Source organism: Saccopteryx bilineata, chromosome 1, assembly GCF_036850765.1.
Source record: "Saccopteryx bilineata isolate mSacBil1 chromosome 1, mSacBil1_pri_phased_curated, whole genome shotgun sequence".
Taxonomy (NCBI): domain Eukaryota; kingdom Metazoa; phylum Chordata; class Mammalia; order Chiroptera; family Emballonuridae; genus Saccopteryx; species Saccopteryx bilineata.
Window position 1 is genome coordinate 294,164,793 of NC_089490.1, and position 24,144 is coordinate 294,188,936.

Below are 24,144 nucleotides of genomic sequence, written 5' to 3' on the forward strand. Positions count from 1 at the left end.
TTGTTATACCAACACATAAAAATTGTATTATATAGCTGCTGGAAGTTGTTGACTGGGTAAGGTAAAGCACTTTTACTTTTTTCAAAACTCATGCTGCACCCTCTTTGAGAAATGAAATAGTATAAAATTGAATAGCATAATCACAACCTACAATGGAGGAAGCACTTAGCTCTTCAGAAGATCTTGTCATCTGCAAATTATTTCTAATGGTTCTCTACAGACTTTCTTTCAAAGTATGTGTACAACAAATTTGGATAATTTCTACTGCAAATACATACAATTTCTCAGAATCAGAATATGAAAATGTAGACCTGACTAGTGGAGGAGCAGTGGCTAGAATCTCAACTTGAGATGCTGAGGATCCAGGTTGGAAACCCCAAGTTCACAAGTTGAGCACAGGCTCATCCAGCTTGAATACAGGCTCACTAGCTTACATGTAGAGTCACCAGCTTAAGCACAGGATCGTCACTGACATGCTTCAAGGGTTGCTGGCTTGAACAAGTGGTCACTGGCTCAGCTGGAGCTCCTCAGTCAAGGCACATATGAGAAGCAATAAACGAATCACTAAAGTGTTGCAACTACATGCTTCTCATCTTTCTCCTTTCCTGTCTGCCTGTCTGTCTATCTCTCTCTCTCTGGCTAAACATATATGAAAAATTATAAGAGCAAACGCAAATTGCAGAAGAATCTTGGTCTTGAGGCACTACAAAATTTATTTGTTACATTTAGTTTGATTAAAAACTGAGCAAGATGTGGTAACATATACTAAAAATTATGAAGCAAAACTAAATCCTCACTTATGCAATTCCAGAGGACCCAGGGTGTACTCAAAGTCTGCATAATAATGCAAATACATTTTGGAAAAAGAAAAAGTGGTAAATGCAATGACTTTGGGATTGGGGTAAACAAAATATTTTTATGAATACAAAATTTTTAATCTCCTTAAAAGAACCAATATGGCTGGCTGGGTAAGACTGACAAGTATTAAAACCAGTGAATATGGAACATGGTTGGGGGAGGTAGAAGACAGTAAAGCAAGGATAAATGGTGATTGAAGGAAACATGTCTTGAGATGATGAACACACAATACAATATGCAGATGAGATATTATATAATTGTACATCTGCAACCTATAAAATTTTATTAACCAATGCATTGCCACCCCAGTAAATTCAATTAAAAAGAAACAATGGACGACCCCAATTTAATCAGCTTTTACACCTAAGTTTATGCCTATATGACAATAATATCTTTTAAGTATTAGGTGAGAATAAAGTTAAATAATAAATTTTATTTATATATTATTTGATATATGTAAATATATATTTTACATATGAGTATCTGTTTTGGCCATATAGTTCCTGAAAATAAACACTTTCATATATTTTTATTGAAAAAAATTTATGTATGTGCATATATAAATATAATTTTTAATTCAGTATTGTATTTAAATAAATATTTAAGCTCTTATTAAATTTCTTCAAAATTAAACACGTGTCAAGCATTCTTAAGTTAATCTGTTGGCAATCTCTGACATAGTTTTAAATTTCGGAATTAAAAAAATTCTTAATGCATCTCAATGATTTGTTACTCCTTCCAATCACAAGCAAGCATTGTTTTTTTGTTTATTGTTGTTTTTGTATTTTTCTGAAGTTAGAAGCAAGGAGGCAATCAGACAGACTCCTGCACTCACCTGACTGGGATCCACCTGGCATGCCCACTAGGGGGCGATGCTCTGCCCACCTGGGGCATTGCTCTGTTGCCACTGGAGCTATTCTAGCACCTGAAGTGGAGGCCATGGAGCCATCCTCAGCACTCAGGCCAACTTTGCTCCAATGGAGCGTTGGCTGCAGGCAGGGAAGAGTGAGACAGAGAGGAATGAGAGGGGTAAGGGTGGAGAAGCAGATGGGTGCTTCTGTGTGCCTGGACCTGGAATCAAACCTGAGACTTCCAGACGCCAGGCTGACACTCTACTGCTGAGCCTACCAGCAAGGGCCACACACATTGTTTTATCTCAAAACCTAAAAAAGTAAAAATAATCACAATAAGCAGGTTTCAACCCACTTTTTTTCCCCTGTCTTATCCCACTCTTTGACTTCCTCTTAAATCTAGAAAAAATTGTTTATATGTATATTTGCCATTTTCAAATCACTCCTTTCTTTTTTTAAGGCCTTTTGAACTTCAACATTCATCAATTACTACATCAGTGTCATTATCTGTGATGACCATGGCTTCCAATACTTTTTGCCTTTCCTCTTGAAACTCTTGTTTCCCAGAGAGTTCAATTATCTGCTACCTGAAATGGCTATTTTATGTTGTTTTTTTAAACTTTTACCCTACATCACTCCAACTCTCAGCTGATAATGTATCTTCTTGCACATATTTAAATGTATATATAAATACTTATTGGTGAATTTTGCAATCTACTTAAATAGTATCATGTTAATAGTTTCATATCTTAGCTTTTGCTCAATACTTTAGAATTTATATATATATTCATATAGACATTAAATCAACTTAATACTTTAAAAAATTTAATAATATGCATATGTCAGAATACTAAGAACTCATATTTCCTTAAATATTGTTTGGGCAAAAAAAAATCTATAAACTCACCACTGATGTTATCGAAGAACTGGCATAACATTACATCCTTGAGCTTCTCTATTTTTCATTTAGTCAATATGTAATATATTTTATCATTTTTCCTAAATTGTTATTAAGCTAGGTTATATAGTTTACTTTTTACATGATATAATTATAGTTTTGAAGGATTTGTCTGTTTTATTTTACTTTTAGTTTGTAATAATATGTACAATGCTGAAGATCCTTTTGAAGTGGAAGAGGATGATTGTAACTTGGAGAGCAGCCCATGTTACCTACCCCAAAGATCATTTCCAAAGTGTTGACTTCCTCTTATTTGCCATGGTCCCTTTTTCCCATTTCAGCAAAAGTTTAGACAGTATCTCATAGGTCTTCCAATCAGGAAGACCTGAGCCGGTAATTCAGCAGGTTAGAGTGTCCTCCTAATAGGCCAAGGTTGCGGGTTCAACCCCCTGTCAGGGCACATACAAGAATCAACCAATGAATACCTAAGTGGGACAAAAAATCAGTTGATCTTTCTTCTCTTTCTCCTCTTTTCTAACATCAATAAATAATTTTAAAAATAATATGTACAATAGATAAATTTTCTCTACAACACTCAAGTGCAAGAAGATTCACATTGGTATATTTTCAGAATTACATTGAATTAAATATATCTTTAGCAGCCTCTCAGAGATAGCACACCATCAAACTTAAGTAATTCTTTTCCTCAGGCTCTAAAATAAACCTGGTGCCAGTAATTAAGGATGAACATGTTAATAGATCATCTTTATTGTGATTTTACCTGTTCAAAACAAAGCAAAGCAAAACATGCAACTGCAATAACAAAACTACTTTTCAGTCTTTAAAAATATATCTAAAACATCTTTTATTTATAGCCTCAAGTGATCCATTCCAGTGTCTTAAGCCGTAGTCATACCAACCAAAATGGTCCTGGCCTCCACGCTCTGAAATCTCCAGGCTCAGGGCAGCTATTTTTAGACCTGCTAAATTAGTTAAGATTCCAAGCAAGACCCTGAAATGAGTCAAACATCCCGCATTAACTCCCTCAGGTAATCAATTCCAAGTTACTCTCTTTTGATTAATAGACTAATATGTGTGTCATAAAAATGGTAGTGTATGTGCATCATAAAAAGCTTAGCTGCATCTGTTCAAATCTCTTGTCTTGGGTTGCTTTTTAAATTTTTATTTCTTTGCTTTTTTGTTTGTGGCACTTCCTAATAGCTAGGAAGCTATTATGCTTTGATAAACCCAAACTAAATGCAGAAGTTAAAATTAGATTCTCTGCTAAATATCTCAACTGAGGTCCCAAACAATAGTCAGCTCCTGCCAGCCATGCAACTTAATTCTTATGGTTCAGGGGAGTTAGGGTCACTATATTTCAGCTACCATCTGACCAACCACATGAAAAACCTCAGTCAAGAACAATTTAGCTGAATTTGGTCAAGAAATTACACTCCTCTGTTTCTATTGTATGGCTTCTTTGTGAACTGTTACAAATATATGCCATGATTTATGGCTCCATTTATTCTGCCCTGTGTAAATGATCTTTTATTAAAATTTGTATAGCATAAATATTAATATAATCATTACAAGATTCAGAATACAGATAACAACTTTTAAGAATAAGACATATATTTTTAAAAATAACACGATGTAATGTGAATATAAATGGTCATATAAAACAAATGCTGAAATGAACATTTCTGTGTATTTTCAGCAGGACATTATTAGTACAGATGACAGCATAAGAGATGCATTTATTATTCTTTTGTTGTATTCAACTCAATGTATTTTAAAAATACTTTTGGCTTCAATTAAAATGCTTTGTATATATTTTCTACAGAGTGAAATATAAAATTGAATATATTAGTACATGATTCTAAATAATGCCTTTAAGATTATCAAGGTGAACCAAATATAAATTAATAAATAAAGAAGCAACATAATAATTAACTGTGAAAGAATGTAGTTATAACAATTTAAGCTGAAATAGATAAATTATAACATGTTAATTTCATTAATTTTAATTTGAAGAAAATATATTTGGGTTCTAAGTTCATTTACTTCTTTGTTTTTACTCAGAAGGAACTTATCTGATAATTTAAGACTTTGAATATTTCTACTATTTATCCTGGGTTCATGTACCTATTTAAAGATTGTCTGTAACCAGTTCACAAACACACAGTATCACTATCATAATTTACTGAAAAAGGTACTCTAAATAATTACAATTTTTAAGTACTAAGAGGAAGTAGCAGAAATAATGTTCTAGAATCTTCCAATGTTTGCTAATAGGCTTTACTGATCTTTCAGAAGTTCTTCCCACAGTAATGTATTGATTTTATTTAAGGCATTTGTCTTTAGTTTATTTAAATCTGTAGCTCATTGTAATTTAATTAAAGACACTGTCTTTAAAATTTTTGATCTTCTAGAAAGGATATATAAGAGGTAGATTTGATGCATAATATAAAAACTAGCTTTTTTGTGATTATGAATAATGTTTCAGTGAGGAATTTCATTTAACATTTTCATTTAAAAATAAGTGTTCCCTATTAACTTTGAAAAGTGGATTAAATTAAAATTAAATATTTCTTAATCATTATACATTTTATTACAACATTAATTAGATAGGCTCTCATAGTTCAAAACCAATAGATTTTAGAAATAAACCTAGAATATTCAGCTTAGTTTTTTTGTGACTTGTGTATAAATTCATCAAATTTTGCTTCCAAAGCACTGAAGTAGGCATGCCAGTTTCTGAGACTAAGCATACATTTTTTTTATTTGTTTATAATTAAAATCTAAAGTTTTTGTGAAAAAAAATTGCAATGTCACACTAAAAAGCAAACCAAGAGGGTATGATAACATGTTAAAAAATATGAGATGTTTATATAAAAAGAGGAATGCTGACCAGCTTATTTATTAATCAGGACAGTGTGTCCACCTATAAGAATAGGCAGTAGATATAAACAAAAGCAGTATCTTTTCTTGTCCAAACAGCTAAAGAGTAGCATTTGAAAGGGCTGGTTACTGCATTACAACATTAGTAAGGTAAGGTGTGGGGGAGAGAAAAGATACTGAGAGCCAAACTGTTTCTACTGATTTGACCAAAATTATCATTTTATTGTATGCTTCAACATCAGCACTGTTTAGGTTTCTCACATTAGCTATTTATAAAACTCAAGTTAGAAGTTTTAAAAATCTGATAATAGAGCTGGAGATCATTATACTTTGAAAAAGAAATTTTAATTGGTTAAAAATATATACATAATTAGAAGAAATTAATTTTTTTAAAAAGTTGAGATGGAAAAGTAATACCCATAATATATTCAACAGAATATCAGTATGTAGAACACATAAGAGTAACACCAACTATAAAGAAAAGTGTGCTTTTTAATTTGGTTAATATATACCTAGATATATTTTAGATATAAAAATATATTGAAAAAACAAAAAGAAAGCAAATACGTACATATTTGACTTAGTATTACAAAGCCTTTTCTCTGGTGAATATTCATTAAGACCTCTATATTATGTTCTAAAAATACATATATTTTTAATAACTTATTACCAGTATGCATATATAAATGATTTTTTTTTTTCAGGAGGAAGACTATTGTGTTTGATAATACATCAGGTGCTCTCTGAGCTACAAAAGGTAAAAGGAAATCCTCTTATTTCAAACTGGCAAAGGTAAGCAGTAAAACATTTTTTACAACAGCATTAACCACATACTCAGAAATAGATATGAGTTTAATACAAATGACATAGTCCCTAGTCATCTACGGCTACTTTTAGAACTTCACAAAGATAATTAATTTGTCTAAAATGCACTATTCTATGTGGTAGACTTCAGAACCTGTATGTACCCTTAGTACATCACAAAATACATTTTGATATTCCAAAGAAGCAGGACTACCAAGTATGCATTAAAACATCAATAATCTACAGCTATAAAGTTCAACTCTTGATAGCATTTACCTTTTTGGGGAGTCTCTCAGTCTCCAAAAGCTAAAAGCAGAGAATAGAAACAGTGTAACATACATACAGAAGTTCATGTTGTAAAAGCTATAAAGATTTTCAGCACAGCGAAAAGATGCCTCCTGCTCCTTCACAGGGCATATAAATTATGCTGGAATTATGTCAAGTATCTCTTGGTCTACTGTCTGGCTATCTTGTCATGTTCTGCTCTGTTGGTCAAATACTGAGTGGCTATGCTTCCAAACAGGATCTGCAGGGTTGCAGTCTTGTCAAAAGAGAATAAATCGACAGCAAACCTTGGAAATAGTCAAAGTAGGACTCTAGTTGTCTTTAAAGCTGTCCAGACCGATGACTCCCTCTTGACGTTTCAGTGGTTGATTCTGGTGTGGAAAGTAAACTTTGGTGGCTTAAATAGATAATCAGATGAAAATGTGATAATCCAGCAAAAACAAATCACCTTCACATACAGAACCTGATCATCCATACACTGTTGCTAGTAGAAGGATCAAGGGTTATTTCAGCTAGCTCCTCCTGAATTCTTTTAGCACTGCTGGGTGATTTAGCAGTGGTTTTGCTAGAGTTTGGTATTTTCCTTCCGCTGGTGGCAGGCTTTCTTTCTTCTTGTTCCTCAGACTCTGGAGTAGCTGGGTCTCTCTGGCCTGCATCTGAACTACCACTGCTGGTGCTGGGGTTTTCATCATTGTACCTTTGTCTATCATTGGCATCTTTTTTTTTAAAGACTTTATTCAATTTTTAGAGAGGGGAGAGAGAAAGAGATAGAGAAGGGGAGAGAAGCAGGAAGCATCAACTTCCATATGTGCCATGACCAGGCAAGCCCAGGGTTTCCAACGGCGACCTCAGTGTTCCAGGTCGATGCTTAATCCCATTGCACCACCACAGGTCAGGCTATTATTGGGCATCTTGATGAAGTTATTACTTTGAAAACTCAGCTGCTTGAATGTCCAGCTTGCGTACTGCTAGGGTGTGGACAATGATTTCTTAAGGACAGTACTCTTCTGTGTCAAACTTTCATGTGTCTACTACAAAATAAGTATTTAAGTATGCTCTTATTGTCTGTTTGATAAGACACATGGCATGCTGTTAGCTATGTGATATAGGTATAAGTTTCAAAATATGAATATTATAATAAAAATATTCATAGTATGTAACTTATTATAGCAAGGCCTACATAATCGTGATACACATAGAGACTAAGAAATTATATAAAATTTAATATTATTTAAAATTTTTGATATTTTAAAGATTATGAAAGGCTTACTAGGAATATACAAAATAGTATCAGGCACAAACTATCCAGTACCACTTTGAGATATATTTTAAAGGATAGAAATAGAAAGCCTATATATTAATACTTTATCCATATCCAGCTTTAGTCAGTTACTTTATAAGATATAGTTCATATGGTCACACTGCCAACCATCTAGGAATGAGATAAAAAAAAATGATCCAACTTAGTTATTATTGTGAAAGTTGAAAGAAATTTGATTTGGTGATAAAATTGGAATAAAATGCCATGCAATGGTAAGAACCAAAATTAGTTTCTAAGAATCAAGCATATTTAGGAAAACATGTGAAGAGAGAGTTTAACCTTGTTAAAACAAAAAAACATTTAAAACATGAGATGTAATGTAGAAAGATATTGGTAATTTCTATTTCAAAATGGTCTTGAGTCAATTTAGAAAGTTTACGTCTGGATTCTCATCTTTTACTAGCCAAACTAGAAATTGTTTATTTTTGACCTGTGCTATATTAGTGCCTATTTCATAAATTTAATCTATATTGCTGATAATTCATAGTTTTTCCATAAGCAATTGTTTAAAATTAACACTTTATTATACTCAAAATCAAAGAATAAATTGAGGATTAATTGAATAAATATAAATCATTATTTTCTAATATTATTGAATTTCTAATTATTTACTTGTTCAGTTTTAACCATATGAAATTTTTAAAAAAAGTTTTGAAACTATTTCAATTATTGTAATTTTCTAATTACATGATTTTAACATATTTTCACAAAATTTTAACAATATATATTATAAAATATTTGAGTTATGTAAACATTTATCATCACCAAGCTTCAAGAGATTTCTTATACTCATGACATAATGTTTAGTACTTAGTTGGATTTTTCCATTAGGTAAATATATTAAGAACTTAATCTTTTAGAATCATTTCTACTCCTTCCTAACATATGCAAATGTTAATTAAGGAGAAATCATTTATTGTTTTTTAGTTTCAATATTGCACTTTGTTTTGCACAATCTATAATACCATATAATTAAAGTAATGTTTGTGTGGCAGAAAATATAAATATATTAAAAAAAAAAATTTTTTTAGATTTTTTTAATTCATTTTAGAGGAGTGAGAGAGAGAAGGGGGGAGGAGCAGGAAGCATCAACTCCCATATGTGCCTTGACCAGGCAAGCCTAGGCTTTCAAACTGGCAATATCAGCATTCCAGGTCAACATTTTATCCACTGCACCACCACAGGTCAGGCAAGAAAATGTAAATATTAATAATATATTTTTACAGTCTTTAAAATTTCAATCATAAGTAGCATGGGGTGAAAAACATCTCAGTATGAGAGGATGAATTATTTTTGCTGGGTTGTGATTTGCTGAATCATTCTTGGTTGGCTTTTAAGAAGTTGTTAATGCGTTTGAAATATTATAATTCATAGATCCAATGATTGTTTTTAAAGGATTGTACTTTTGGGTTTCTATAGATATTTGACATTTTGCTCATGCATAAGCACTTTGGAAAATAAAATTATGTAGTTATATAAATTTACCCACAAACGTTACCACAGTTACTTTTAACATGGATTTCAACTTAAAATAATGAGATAATATATTTATATTACCATTAAGTTAAGTATTGAACTCAAGGTTAATTCCCTAAACTGATTTTTTAAAATCCAACATCTATGTTAAGTTTTGAGCCAAAACACAATTTATGGGAAATTTTAACATGAACATGAATAGAATTCATTTTTTGTTTTACTTAGTGTGAATATTTACATATTTCTCTAATGAAATTGTTTTGTAATTGTGTGTGCTTCTACAGATTCCTAGTAAATATTACTTATTATTAAAAATATTTGCAATCTTCCAAAATTTGAACAGTTCTGAAACCCAAAGCATATTTGTCTGTAAAGCTCACATAAAATATTTTGTCTCTATATTAAAATAAAAGAGCAGTTATACAGCAAATAGACTTTATATATTGCATTAGTTAATGCAATGCTTGAAATACTATAATTCATAGATCCAATGATTGTTTTTAAAGGATTATACTTTTGGGTTTCTATAGATATTTGACATTTTGCTCATGCATAAGCACTTTGGAAAATAAAATTATGTAGTTATATAAATTTATTTGTACAAATAACTTCTTAAATTTGATAATTTAAAGACAAGGACTTGATCTCTGTCGTCATAACTTAAGCAAAAACCCTAATGTTACAGCGTGCTACTGGAGTCTAGGATGGTTGCTATGGATTGGTCAACCCCCAGGTCTCATTATTATCAGCCGTTGCAATGGAATAGACTGTGTGAAGGAGAAAGGATTTCCAAAAGCTTTTTCCTATAAATAATATTGATCAATTTTATGTCTTTTATAGTTGAAAACTAACTTCATGGCCACTGTATATGTTAGAGGAAATAGGAATATAGTCTGTGATTGGACAGTCCCTTTTGAGAGATGAAAGGTTGAACAGAGACTAGACAAATACACAGAGAGAGAAATTAAGTTAGTGTTTGTCAGGGTCTTGAAGGGACGTGGGAGAGTGACATAAAATGGGTATGACCTTGTAATTGACTATATTAATATTTTTGTGGTCAGGAAAATATCCTGGAATTAGACAATGGTGATGGTTGTATAACCTGGCAAATACACTAAAAATCACTAACTACTAAGTTGTTTACTTTAAAAAGATGGACTTTATGATATGTGAATTATGTTGCAATAAACTGATATTCTTTTTAAAAGTGCTCTTAGAAAGTTTCTTGAAGAAAATTTATTATCTTATTTATTTCTTATTTTGCCAGTTAGTACATGAAATTTTATTAGGCATATAACAAACTATAAACATTTAAAAATTAGTGATTAAAATACCTCTAGAAAAGGGAATTTGTTGACCTTTTATATGACCTTTATATAGTGTTCAGTGTAGGTAGAATTTTTATGCCTGTGTACATCCTTATACAGTATATTTGTTTTTTATTCCTTCTGTATCATCAAGTTCATCGCTGTGATGATCTCAATTCCAAAGTTTTGAGCCATTGCAAGGTTTCATAAAAGTTTGCTACTCTCCATATGAATTATGTAATTTATTCCTGAGAAGCTCTATTTGACATAGATTGACTTATTATACGAGCATTTTAGATCAGCAAACTGTAGATTTGGGTTTTTAAGCAAGTTACCAAAGGTCAGCCAGAGAGTTTATAGGGGAGCCAGTACTTAACGGTGAATTTGATACCACAACATAAGTCCTGAAAATTCTTCCTATATTGCCTACAAAATAAGTTAAATAATACAGAACATGTGAGACATAATGGCACACAGAGACATCTCTGTAGACTACAAATTTTGCAATATTTAATTTTAAAGTTTTTCTTTTAATTTAAATGCATTCTTATTCTTCAGAAACATAATATTAGCTATCTTGCTAAGTTATCTTTTGCTCACTTATTAAATATATTTTCAGAAACAGTTATCAGCAAAAAAATTGTTCTTTTTATAAATACTGAACTGCTTAAACAGCATGTCTCCAAAATTTCAACCAATTTAAAATTACCAGTCCAATATAAGTTAAAGTTATAGACAAGTGTCTCTGAGTTACTGAAATAAATAATGGTTATTTCGTCTGGTTTTAATCAGCAGTGTCGGTGACAGTGTTAAAAATGCAACTTCTAATTCAGTCAAAAGTTATCATTAAAAACCTTGCAGGCAGCAAAAAGGAGAAAATGCAATTAAAGATTGCTAAAAATAGTTTTCAGAGGATATCTTTCTAATTCATTTCAATAAGACAAGGAAGGCACTGTACATTGGTTTTTGTCTTATTTTAGAAACAATTTATTGTAGAGAGCATAGTTTTAAGAAAAAAAGTCAAGAAATATGTGATCTCCTATGAATAACAAGTCAATTTCTCCTAAGTTCTTTTGGAATGTGGAATAATTTTCTTCTCCAATTTAATATTCAGCAAAGAGTTCTTTCTGAAATATGTAATACATACATATAATTCCCAGAAATACTAAAGTTTGGTGATTTTCTTGGCAACCAATGAAGGAAAGCAGTATTAGCTCCTCAACTCAAAAGAATTTTGCTCAAATATAGTCAAATTACCACAAACTGGGTGACTTGGAAAGATGCCATGACTCAGATTTAAGACATAAAGTAGTAAATTTGCTACACATGGGACTCAATTGCAATATCACCTGTGTATGACTAAGCATTTTTGCCTTCATTTTATTTTGTCAATCTTATTTTCATATTATTGCAATGTGGTTATTGACATGTCTGCATAAACCTGTTTAGATACCTTTCTGATTATTCCATAAATCAAACTCCTCAAACAGAAAGTTAGAATTTTAGGAGCAAATAACATAAAAGATTTTAAAGCTTTTAACAAAAACTGTGAAGTTGTTCTAAAACTTCCATACTGATTTGCATTCTGTTCTTCAGTGTATGTGAATTTCTGTTTCATCACAATACTGCTAAAATTTGGTGTGAATGTTAGCCACTTTGATAAATTCCTAACATCCTTTCTTATTCTTTTCATAGTTATACCTTTGAATTCTACAAGACTACGACTTTTGTTTGTATTTATTGTACAACTTCATTAATAGATTGGTACGAATTGTTTCTTTTCCTGTTTGTTTGGCTACTGACTATAATAGAAGGATATATGTGTTGGTATTAGAGAGTTATCAGTTCAAATCCCAACTCAATTATTAATAAATGTCCTTGAACATAATAACTCATGCCACTGGAGCTTTAATACCACATCAGATAATAGGATTGGTAAGGGCAAAAAAAAAAAAAAAAAAAAAAAGATACTAAACTCAATAAGAGGTACAAACTTAGATTTATAAAATAAATATGTCACCAGGATATAACGTGTGCATAGACAAAAAGTCAATAATATTGTAATAACTTTGTGTGGTGACAGATGGGTACTAGGCTTATGGTGGTGATCAACATCATAGAGTATATCAATGTTGAATCAATATATAGTAGACCAGAATCTAATATAATATAGTATGCAAAATATACTCTACTTAAAAAATTTTTAAATCACTAGAATATATCCAGGTAGTTATGGATGCTTCTTATAGTATAAAATAAAACAGTTTAAAGATGCAAATATGTTTGCCTTAATAAACAAGGGCTATTATTTACTTCTATAAATACTTAGCATTGGGAGATGAGAAGTGTTTTGCAAAAGAACTGGATAAAAAAAAACAAGAATGAGGGTTTAAAATGACTCTCCTACTCACAAATTCCCTTAAACTGATCTAAAGAGACAAATGAGAATCAGTTATGACAGAACAGTTCCAGAGACTCCTTATGTAACTGGGCATAAGTAGCATTGCTCTAGGAGGTTAGTGATGTGTGGGGAAGAGTGTAAGGCAAAATCTTTTCCATGACTTTGCATGGAACACAGCACGGCTCTAGGCTCAAACGATATTTGGGATCAATCAAAAATTCTAACCATTGCATAAATATTTGACTTTCATAATGGGTTGTAGCAATAAAAAAAATTATTCAATGTGTGGTAGGAAGAGACAGGGATGAATAGCTATGAAATGATGACCGTGGCTTACAGGGTACAGCTTTGACCTATGGAAATTCTCGAAAATAATCACAGAAGGGGGCAGAGACCTGCTCTTATGCTGTAGGAACTATTGAGCTAGCAGAAATTCAAGTTACAAAGATTTTTTTAAAAGAAATTATGTATTAAAAATTATTTATCCTTTCCTTTGTATGCTATTATACTTTCCACCTTCAAAGCTAAGAGAAATATTCAGTTATATTTTCTTTCAATGTATCTGTAGCTTTATTCATGTACATTCAATGTGTGACTTATCTAGAATTTAATTCATTAAAAGGAGGAAAGCAGTAAACTACAGTTGAAAAATCAGGAGGAATATGACTTCAAAAAGAACTCTCCAAGAATGATCTTTACTTTACTTGGACAGGACATCTCATGTCATCAGGAGGTGAATCAACATAAAATGACAGAATGATTAACAATGGGACCAAGCAGATATGTCAATGTCCTGGATTGGTGATATCTTGGAGAGACAGGTAAGCATCATATCTAAAAGATTATCCACAGTAGCTTCCTGTTTCTGATCCCGCCTATGTCCATTTTATTTATTTTTTTTTTTAATTTTTTTTTTTTAGTTTTTTTATTTATTCATTTTTTTTAGAGAGGAGAGGGAGAGACAGGGAGAGAGAGAGAGGGAGAGAGAGGAGAGACAGAGAGAGAGAGAAAGGGGGAGGAGCTGGAAGCATCAACTCCCATATGTGCCTTGACCAGGCAAGCCCAGGGTTTCGAACCAGCGACCTCAGCATTTCCATGTCGACGCTTTATCCACTGCGCCACCACAGGTCAGGCCCTATGTCCATTTTAGTCAAGACAACATGCTCTGCTCACCCAGCCAGTGAAACTACATCTGTAATTAATGTATCAAACAAAAGTTATTAATGAAACAGTTAGTATAAGCTGATATTTCTCTGTCAAGCCTTTTCCTCTCATAGTGTTTTTTATCTCACTTAATGACTATCTATGATTCCTTTTCTTCCTCTACGTTCTACATTCAATCACATCAGCAAATACTGTAGGTTCCATCTTCAAAGTATAACAGAATTTGAACATTCCTCACCACTTTGACCCCACCTTGTCCAGGCTACTATAATAACCTTTAATTCTGTCTCTTTCCTAGACCTTTACATAATTCCATTCTACTCAACAAAATTAGAGTGGTCCTTCCATAATGCAAGCCACATCAGTGTACTCCCCTGCTCTAACCCTCTAATGACTCCCTGTCTCACAGAGGATAAAATCTAAATTCTTTAAACCACCTAGGCATCCATCCAGGATCTGACCTGGGTCTTCATCTTTGATTCTTATACCAAGATGCTGGCCAAATTTTATCTTCTCAGTGAACCAACCCATCTTTTTCTATGTCATTCAAAACTGAATGCCCTTCTTTGGCCACAGACCCCCCACTCCTCCTGCTTGCTTCATTTTATTTCATACTGACTCTATTTAAGCCATTTCTCTCTGAATCATCTATCTGATTCTAACTGAACAAAATTGTATGGGCAAGAATTCTTTGTTCTGTGCTGCACTTCTGGTGTGTAGAACAATGTTTTGACATTAAATTAGATTCAATAAGTAGTTGTTAAATGAAAAATAATAATAACTCATACTTTCATAGCTGTTAATATAATCTAGGCCTTGTAAATTTTACAGGTGTTAACTCAAGTAAAATTAATGAATATTTTGAATCAGTGAATTAATGAATAAATATTTTTGTGCATTTTAAGATTTAATCAAATTGTAAGACCTCAGTATATGAAATTATATATCATCCTTCATGTTATAAATATGAATGAGACCTTGTTTCATTAATGTATAAACATATTATTTTAATTATTAGTCCAGATACAAGTACCTTGTTAGAACTATTCACTAGAGGAATGTTTTATTTCAATGTAAGTATATATTTCAAAGTAAATGAATGTGTAATATTATTATAACACATTTCCTTCTGACTCTATTACAAAAACAAACATTACAGTTACATGTTCATCATGACCCTTACTAGAGACACATAAAATTGAAGCAGTCACTGTCTGAACCACTAATGATCACCATGGCAGAGAGAAGGGGAAATTGGAGAAAGATATACTCTATCTTAAAGTTTAAGTCAGAACATGTCATAGATCATTGGATTCACATGCCATCATCAGAGCAAGTAATGTGGTCTCACCTGACCTCAGGCTGGTGAAGAAGTACCATCCTATCATGTTCCCAGAGGTAGAAGGGGCAGACTACTGTGCTCAATGCTAATAATTACAACAAAGGATATTTTCTAATCAAATAAAAAACTTTAACTTATTTATAATATTTTAAAAGATGAATTCATACCATCTCATTTTTACATAAACTTCACTTATTGAGTAATAATAATTATTGCAAAATAAGTTCCTATCACTTATTTTACTCAATCTATTAAATGTATTAGTTGTTTTAAATGAGTGTGGGAACCAAAAAAACTATCACATCAATAGTATATTATGTTTAAAGCATATGCCTCATTATTTTTAAGGGAAATAAGTAGTAAGTTCAAGAGCTGGAAGGATTTGTTCAGCTGTTATATATAAGGTTGATGATAGGTATGAAATATTATATATTATATATTAAAATGTGCACTCAAAATATCCAATTGTGTCATATTTACTGATTTTAGTATCATACTTCACAATTTTAGTTGACAGAGTTTATGGACTAACCACTCATTAATAACTAGTTTTGCTTGAACATTTAAAATATAATGCTTGGTTTTAAGTTTTATATAATATCCAAAATAATAATGATGTTTCTTTTGGAGATGAATTTTCTGAGTTATAATTCTGTCATTATGAGAAAGGCAAGAGAAGCTATTAGTGTCTTTTTTTAAACAGAAAACTTACTGTTATTTACAGTTGAAATTGTATTTAAAAATTTAATTTTTGACATATTGAGATTTACTATGTGTTGGTCAAATAAGTTTGTAAATATGAGATATATGTTTACTCATTAATAGTTTGCATTGGGTGTGGGGGACAGGCTGTAAGCAGGCAGGGTTGTTATAGCCTAAGGCTTAGTTTTAAGACTAAGCTTTTCCCCACACCCTTGACTATTGCATGATAAGGGGTGGTGCACTATTATGAGGAATCTCATTTATGCCTCAGATAAGTAACTTTGTATCAGAGACTTTTTTGTTTGTATATTAGATTAAAGGTTTTGATTTCTACACTATAAAATGGGGCAGAGGAGCCCATACAGGAGGAGAGCAGAGAAAGGCCATGTGGAGGAGAAGAGAAGCAGCCAAGATGGCGGAGTGCTGAAGGAGAAGCCAGTTTGTGCAGGGAGAAGGAGATGGGGAACAGAGGTGAATAAGGCTGGTGAGGTAGATACCTTTGATTCTAGGAAACTCGGATAAGTCAGTGGCTTTGGGAGCCCTGAATGGAAAGAGAAGTCTTTTCCCACTAAGTATTTCTTGCCCACTGGGTGCAAGCTAGGATAAAGATGATGGCCCACCAGTTCTTGGCACCGTTGTTTCATTTCTGTCTGTCCAAATCAAATGCAAACCTGCATGGGCCAGGTGGCTGTGATGATGGCCGCACCTTCTAGCTTTACAGTATATTAAAGTGTGTGATATTTTCTCTCTGATTCTTCATTTATTTACAAATGTCACCATGTTGATTAATTCTAAGAAGAAAATATATGGCATCTGATGAGACCCTATTTAAACAAATGATTATTCTAAAACATATAGTCATACACAGGGATATTTTATTAATCACACTTTCATTTTTAAATGGATGGAAAAATGTATAGAAATTATTTTCAAATTAACCTCTCATTCATCAAAACTAATCTAGGAAGTCACAATATACATTTATATGTATTTACCATAATTATTTCAGCTTCTTTTAGATAAATTCTTTTTTACTTTGTTTTGATTTTAAAAAGTATATTATATTATGTATTGGTGAATTTCTTATCCAACAACACTTATTGGTGTGTAAAAATATTACTTAATAAATGTTTCTTCAGTAACCTTTTTAACATTTATTCCAGCAGGCTTTTGATGCAATATGTAGAAAATAAAACAATTTATTCATTTGAAGTACCAAGGGCAATGAATGAAGAAATAAATGGTCAATGATTTACAATATAAATTGTATGTCGTGTTAAAAAGAGAAATACAAAATAGGAATAGTGTGAATGTGAGCTATTAGGACAGAGTCAGTACCCGACTTAGACCAGTGGGGATCAGGTAATGACAAGGAAGCAACAGATAAAATAATGTTTAAAGAATTGTAGGAAAACATTTTTGGAAAAGAAAAAAGTATGTGCAAATTAGTGAAGTTATGAGCAAGCATTGTTATTTTAATTTCTAATTTAAAAAGCTGAACCAGTTTAGAGGGAGCAGTGTGGAGAATCTATCCTTGGGAAATCCCTTTTGTTACCTAACCTTGATGGTATCTGTTCAACTCAAGAAGATTCCCCCTGGCTGGTTGGCTCAGTGGTAGAGCGGCGGCCTGGCGTGCGGAAGTCCCGGGTTTGATTCCCGGCCAGGGCACACAGGAGAGGCGCCTATCTGCTTCTTCACCCTCCCCTCCTTCCTCTCTGTCTTTCTCTTCCCCTCCCGCAGCCGAGGCTCCATTGGAGCAAAAGATGGCCTGGGCGCTGGGGATGGCTCCTTGGCCTCTGCCCCAGGTGCTAGAGTGGCTCTGGTCGCGACAGAGCGATGCCCCAGATGGGCAGAGCATCGCCCCCTGGTAGGCGTGCCAGGTGGATCCCGGTCGGGTGCATGCGGGAGTCTGTCTGACTGCCTCCCCGTTTCCAGCTTCAGAAAAATACAAAAAAAAAAAAAAAAAAAAAAAGAAGATTCCAAGGGCTGTATCTCTGGAGTACACAATAACTGGGAGAGTTCTGTGTGTAACAGGTTCCTGACTCACTTGAGGAAACCAGAGCTGTTTAGTATACCTAAGCTAAAATATTCAAATTCTCTTTTTACTGGAATTTATTTTTTATTTTTTATTTTTTATTTTTTTACGGAGACAGAGAAAGTCAGAGAGAGAGGGATAGACAGGGACTGACAGACAGGAATGGAGAGATGAGAAGCATCAATCACTAGTTTTTCATTGTGCATTGCGACACCTTAGTTGTTCATTGATTGTTTTCTCATACGTGCCCTGACTCATATGTGGCCTTCAGCAAACCGAGTAACTCCTTGCTCAAACCAGTGACCTTGGATCCAAGCTGGTGAGTTTTGCTCAAACCAGATGAGCCCACGCTCAAGCTGGAGACTTCAGGGTCTTGAACCTGGGTCCTCGGCATCCCAGTCCAACGCTCTATCCACTGCACCACCACCTGGTCAGGCTTTAATGGGAATTTGAAATTGGAAAATGCGAGTCAATCTCAGATCTTTCTTCTCATTCACATGAATTCAAAAAGAAAACAAAGTCTCATTATGAAAGAGCACATAATAGGAAACAAAGAAAGAAAAATAAGAAATATTCTAAGATCTAGAGATTTTTGGGTACCTAGTCACTATCTTTTCCTGAGACCCTGTGCAGGCTGGACCACTTTACTTATGATAGTTCATTTAAATGTAACCTAAAAGTTGTAACAAAGCACATGAAACAGAGAAATTAAAAAAGAAAAAAAAAAAAAAGAAAGCAAAGAAAAAGAAAAGAAATGAAAGGAAGAAAAAAAAATAGACCAGGGGAAATTTTAAGACATGTATTTAAACTAAGAAAAAAATCTTACTTTCTCTCAAAGTGTATATTGAGGTCTGGAAAAAGCATTATTCATTATTTTCAATTACGTCTACAAATTAATACAGTTAAGCACTCTGTATTCAGCCACCATGAAAGATTTATGATTTTTCCCAAGAGTTAATTTTATTTAATTCAAAGAGCTGACCTCCCTTAATTTATTTCCTGCATTTCATATCTTGAAATGTTAATTTAAAAAGTTAAACCACATTTAAACTATTGAGAGATAAAATAAATTACATGTGTAAGACAGAGTATAGGAAAAAAATAAAATGTAACAACCAAAAATTGTGAGTTTTCAACAATGGCCAATATCAGGATTTAAAAAAGAATGAACTGGTTTTAAATAGGATGTATTGAAGACATGGTGTAACACACTCTGCATACATATGTCTTCAATATTTTTAAAGTTTAATACAACAGGTAATTATAATATAAATAACTATACCTAATGATGTCTATATTAAATATCTTTAAATAAAATACAACTAGATATAAACCAAAGGAAACAAAAAACAAAATTCAAAACAGTAAAGTAAAGAAATGAAAGTCTCTTCAAAAATGCTATGCCACAATTTTAACATATTTCAATATCTGACTTAGTCCATTTTCCCAGCGGATTTCTTTATGTCATTCTTTTGCAGAATAAAGCAAAAGTATTTCAGTTTTCTCTAATTGGCATTGATGGATAGCAATTTCTCAGTATAATATTTTTTTCTACAAAATAACTCATTAACCCAACATGTTCAGGCTATTGATTTCTCTGAAGTTAGAAATATAAGTCATTTGAATTTTATTTTTAATTGTAGATCTAAAATTTATATTACAAGATGTTATGAGACTACATTAAATTTTATAAAAACTATTTAGGTATATTTCTAAAATGAATTCTCTGAAAACATTGTGTGTGTGTGTGTGTCAGATAGAGAGAGACAGAGAGAGTGACAGATAGGAACAGACAGATGAGAAGGGAGACAGATGAGAAACATCAATTCTTTGTTGCAGCACCTTAGTTATTCATTAATTGCTTTCTCACATGTGCCTTGACCAAGGGGCCCCGCTGAGCCAGTGACCCCTTGCTCAAGCCAGCGACCTTGGGCTTCAAGCCTGTGACCTTTAGGCTCAAACCAGTGACTATGGGGTCATGTCTATGATCCCACACTCAAACCAGCAACACCACGCTCAAGCTGGTGAGCTCGCACTCAAGATGGATAAGCCCGCAATTAAGCTGGCGACCTTAGGATTTTGAACCTTGGTTCTTTGTGTCCCAGTCTGACACTCTACCATTGTGCCACAGCCTGGTCAGGCTCTGTAAACATTGATCTGCTTTAAAATAGATAAAAGATTTACAACTCAGTTCTTTATTTTAATCTTATTTTGGCTTAAGTGTTCTCTATATCTTTTCATGGTGGATAGCTGATTTCTTTTTGTGCTATTAATATTGTATTGTCTCAATGTCTAAGAGTTTATTTATCTATTCACTTACCAAAGGACATCTTGGTTGCTTCAAAACTTTAACAATTATTAAAAAAAAAACTTCTGTAGTTATCCATTTGCAGATTTCTGCATAAACTTGAGTTTTAAATTTCTTTGGGTGAATACCAAATAACACTATTGCTGGATTGTATGGCACAGATATATTTAGTTTTGTAAGAAACTGCCAAACTGTCTTCCAAAATGTAGTATGAACTCTATCTATATAGACCTTGTTGAGAATTGAAAAGAATTGAATACTTTCTATATTATTGTATGAGGCCAACATTATCCTGATTCTACCACCTCCACAGTGTTATAATTAAACAAAACAATACATTAATACATATTATAAAAATAAAGGCAAAAACTATGAGTGCAAATTTATCAAGTCTAATCCAACAATAAAACATAAAACTTTATTATGACCAAGTATGGTTTTTCATGGAAATGCAAATAAAAAATTCTAAAAATATTTAAAAACTTTATGATTATTTCAATACACAGAAAACAGATTTGACAAATGTAATCATCCAGCAGTAATAAAATTTTAGCAAAATAGAAATAAAAGAAAATTGCAAGCCATATGCAACATCTACAAAAAATGTACACTTACAGACTACTCTTGATAAGACTGTAAATTGGTAAGAGCATATTGAAAAATAAGTTGGCAGTTTCTTAAAAATTTAAGTGGATCTCTATCATATGTTCCAAATATTTTACTCCTAGATATGATTTACTCAAAAGAAATAGAGATATATGTCTATAAAAAGATTTGTATGTAGGTGTTCAGAGCAGCTGTATTTCTCATAGGCAAAACTGAAAATAAACCAAATGGACAGTATGAGATAAATGGATAAATAAACTTTAAGTACCCATACAACAGACTACTATTAAGAATACAAAGAAATAGACTATTGATATGCTATAATATGGATCAAGTTCAGAATAACTTTGTTAAATAACACTGGGAAACACATTTTTTTTTCCATTTTCTGTTGCATGAGGTTTTAGAACTGTATCTATATATTTCTGCATTGCTGATTCCAAATCTGAAACCCTTTTTTGGGTGCATGCTGAAGTTTTTATGCAATTTTAATTTCTTTTTGTTACAGTTAATGGCATGCATTGGTTTTTAAATTGGAGTTCAAGGGCAACGACTCTTGGAATGAACATAACCACAAGGCAACTAATGTTTTACAAATATCACTTTTACATAATTGTAATTGTTTTTAAGTGTAAAAAATTATCTGATAAAAACACCCTCTTATCTTAAGATTGAATCATGGTTTCTTCTAGTAGGCGTAAATGTAAGAATAGTCCTGACATCTTCTGTTATATATGTGGCTGTTACATACTTCAACGTCAAAGGCACAATATTTCATCATTTGTGACACATGTATATATTGCCTATTTTCAAGTTCCCCTTGACGATCAAGACAAGAATTGGGCTCCTCATATTGTGTTTCATGATTGTGAGGAAATGCTTCGTGACTGGACAAAAGGAAAACGCAAAGGAATGCGTTTTGGTATTCCCATGGTTTGGTGTGAACCTAAGGACCACAGCAGTGACTGTTATTTCTGTCTGATCAATACAAAGGGCATCAGCAAGAAAAAATGGCATATGATCACATATTCTAATATTCCTTCAGCAATACAACCTATCCCACACTCTGAGACACTCCCGGTTCCAGTTTTCAATGGTTTTATTTATTCTAATGACAAAGAATGTGAACATGGTGATCAAGTGTATTTTGATAAGATGCATGAGGAAATGGTTGTAGAATCTGAAAGCTCTTCTTCTGATGCTAAGCAGTCATTAACCCTTCAGCAGTTTGCCAACCCGAATTGAATGACTTAGTAAGAGATTTGGGCCTATCAAAGAAAGCAGCTGTGTTATTAACCTCCAGGCTTCAAGAAAAGAATGTACTTCACTGGTCAGCTAAAGTATCCCATTTCTGGAAGCATGAACAATTTTTTGTTGGACTTTTTTTCTGAAGACAAACACTTTGTTTACTGTCATGATATCAGTCGTCCTCTCAGCCAGCTAGGTGTTACCACTTACGGTGCAACAGAATGGCAGCTATTTCTTGATAGCTCTAAATCGAGTCTGAAATGTGTTCTCCTACACAACGGTAATGTTAATGCAGCGGTTCCAATTGCTTATTCAACTCATCTGCGAGAAGTCTATACTGACATAAAAATTGTCCTCGACTTTCTGAAGTATGTGGAGAATAACTGGATTGTTTGTGTGGATCTTAAAATGGTAAATTTCATGCTAGGACAACAGAGAGGTTTCACGAAGTATCCTTGTTTTCTGTGTCTGTGGGACAGCCATGCTTGGGAGAAACACTGGATACAGAAGGAGTGGCTGAAACGTGAAACTCTGAAAGTAGGGATGCAAAATATTGTGAATGAAACTATAGTTAATCGAGACAGTATCATTTTCCCCCCATTCACATCAAACTTGGCTTAATGAAGCAGTTTGTTCAGGCTTTGAATAGAGAAAGTGAAGCTTTCAAGATATTATTTCTGCTTTTCCTGCCTTGTCTTCTGAGAAGATAAAAGCAAGTGTATTCGATGGACCTCAAATTCGAATCCTCATGTGTGAACAAGAATTTGCCAGGAAGATGAATAAGGAGGAGAAAGCAGCATGCCAGTCTTTTGTGGCAGTTGCAAAGAACTTCCTTGGCAACAAAAAAGCGAAAAACTATGAACTTCTGGTTCAAAGGATGCTGTTGGCTTTCTGCGACATTGGATGTAACATGAACATTAAGATTCTCTTACTGGCCCTGGCCGGTTGGCTCAGTGGTAGAACATTGGCCTGGCGTGCAGAAGCCCAGGGTTCAATTCCCGGCCAGGGCACACAGGAGAAGCACCCATTTGCTTCTCCACCCCTCCCCCTCTCCTTCTTCTCTGTCTCTCTCTTCCCCTCCCGCAGCCGAGGCTCCATTGGAGCAAAGATGGCCCGGGCGCTGGGGATGGCTCCTTGGCCTCTGCCCCAGGCACTGGAGTGGCTCTGGTCGCAACAGAGTGACGCCCCAGAGGGGCAGAGCATTGACCCCTGGTGGGCAGAGCGTCGCCCCCTGGTGGGCGTGCCAGGTGGATCCCGGTCGGGTGCATGCGGGAGTCTGACTGTCTCTCCTCGTTTCCAGCTTCAGAAAAATACAAAAAAAAAAGATTCACTTACTGAACAGTCACCTTGATAAGTTTCCCGAAAATCTTGGAGCTGTTAGTGATGAGCAGACTACTGCTGGAGCATCAAATGAGATTTTCCTCAACAAATACACACACGCAAGACCTACAAATGCAAATTTCTGCCTGAATAGAATTTAAATAAGTTTTGTGCAAATTTTATGATTAAAATAAGTGTTTTAATATGTTCTATTTTGAAATTGTAGACCAATTCTGGTGTAATTATGTCTTTTAGTGTATTAGTGTACTTACTGCATTATATAAATTATTACTTTTTCATAAAGATGATGTCCAAGA

General features: G+C 33.3%; 1 pseudogene; it reads right to left on the minus strand.

Annotated features, from left to right (window-relative positions):
- Positions 1-6,745: 6,745 nt before the first annotated feature.
- Positions 6,746-24,144, minus strand: part of LOC136319519 (ubiquitin-conjugating enzyme E2 E3 pseudogene) — a 58,280-nt pseudogene continuing 40,881 nt past the window's right edge.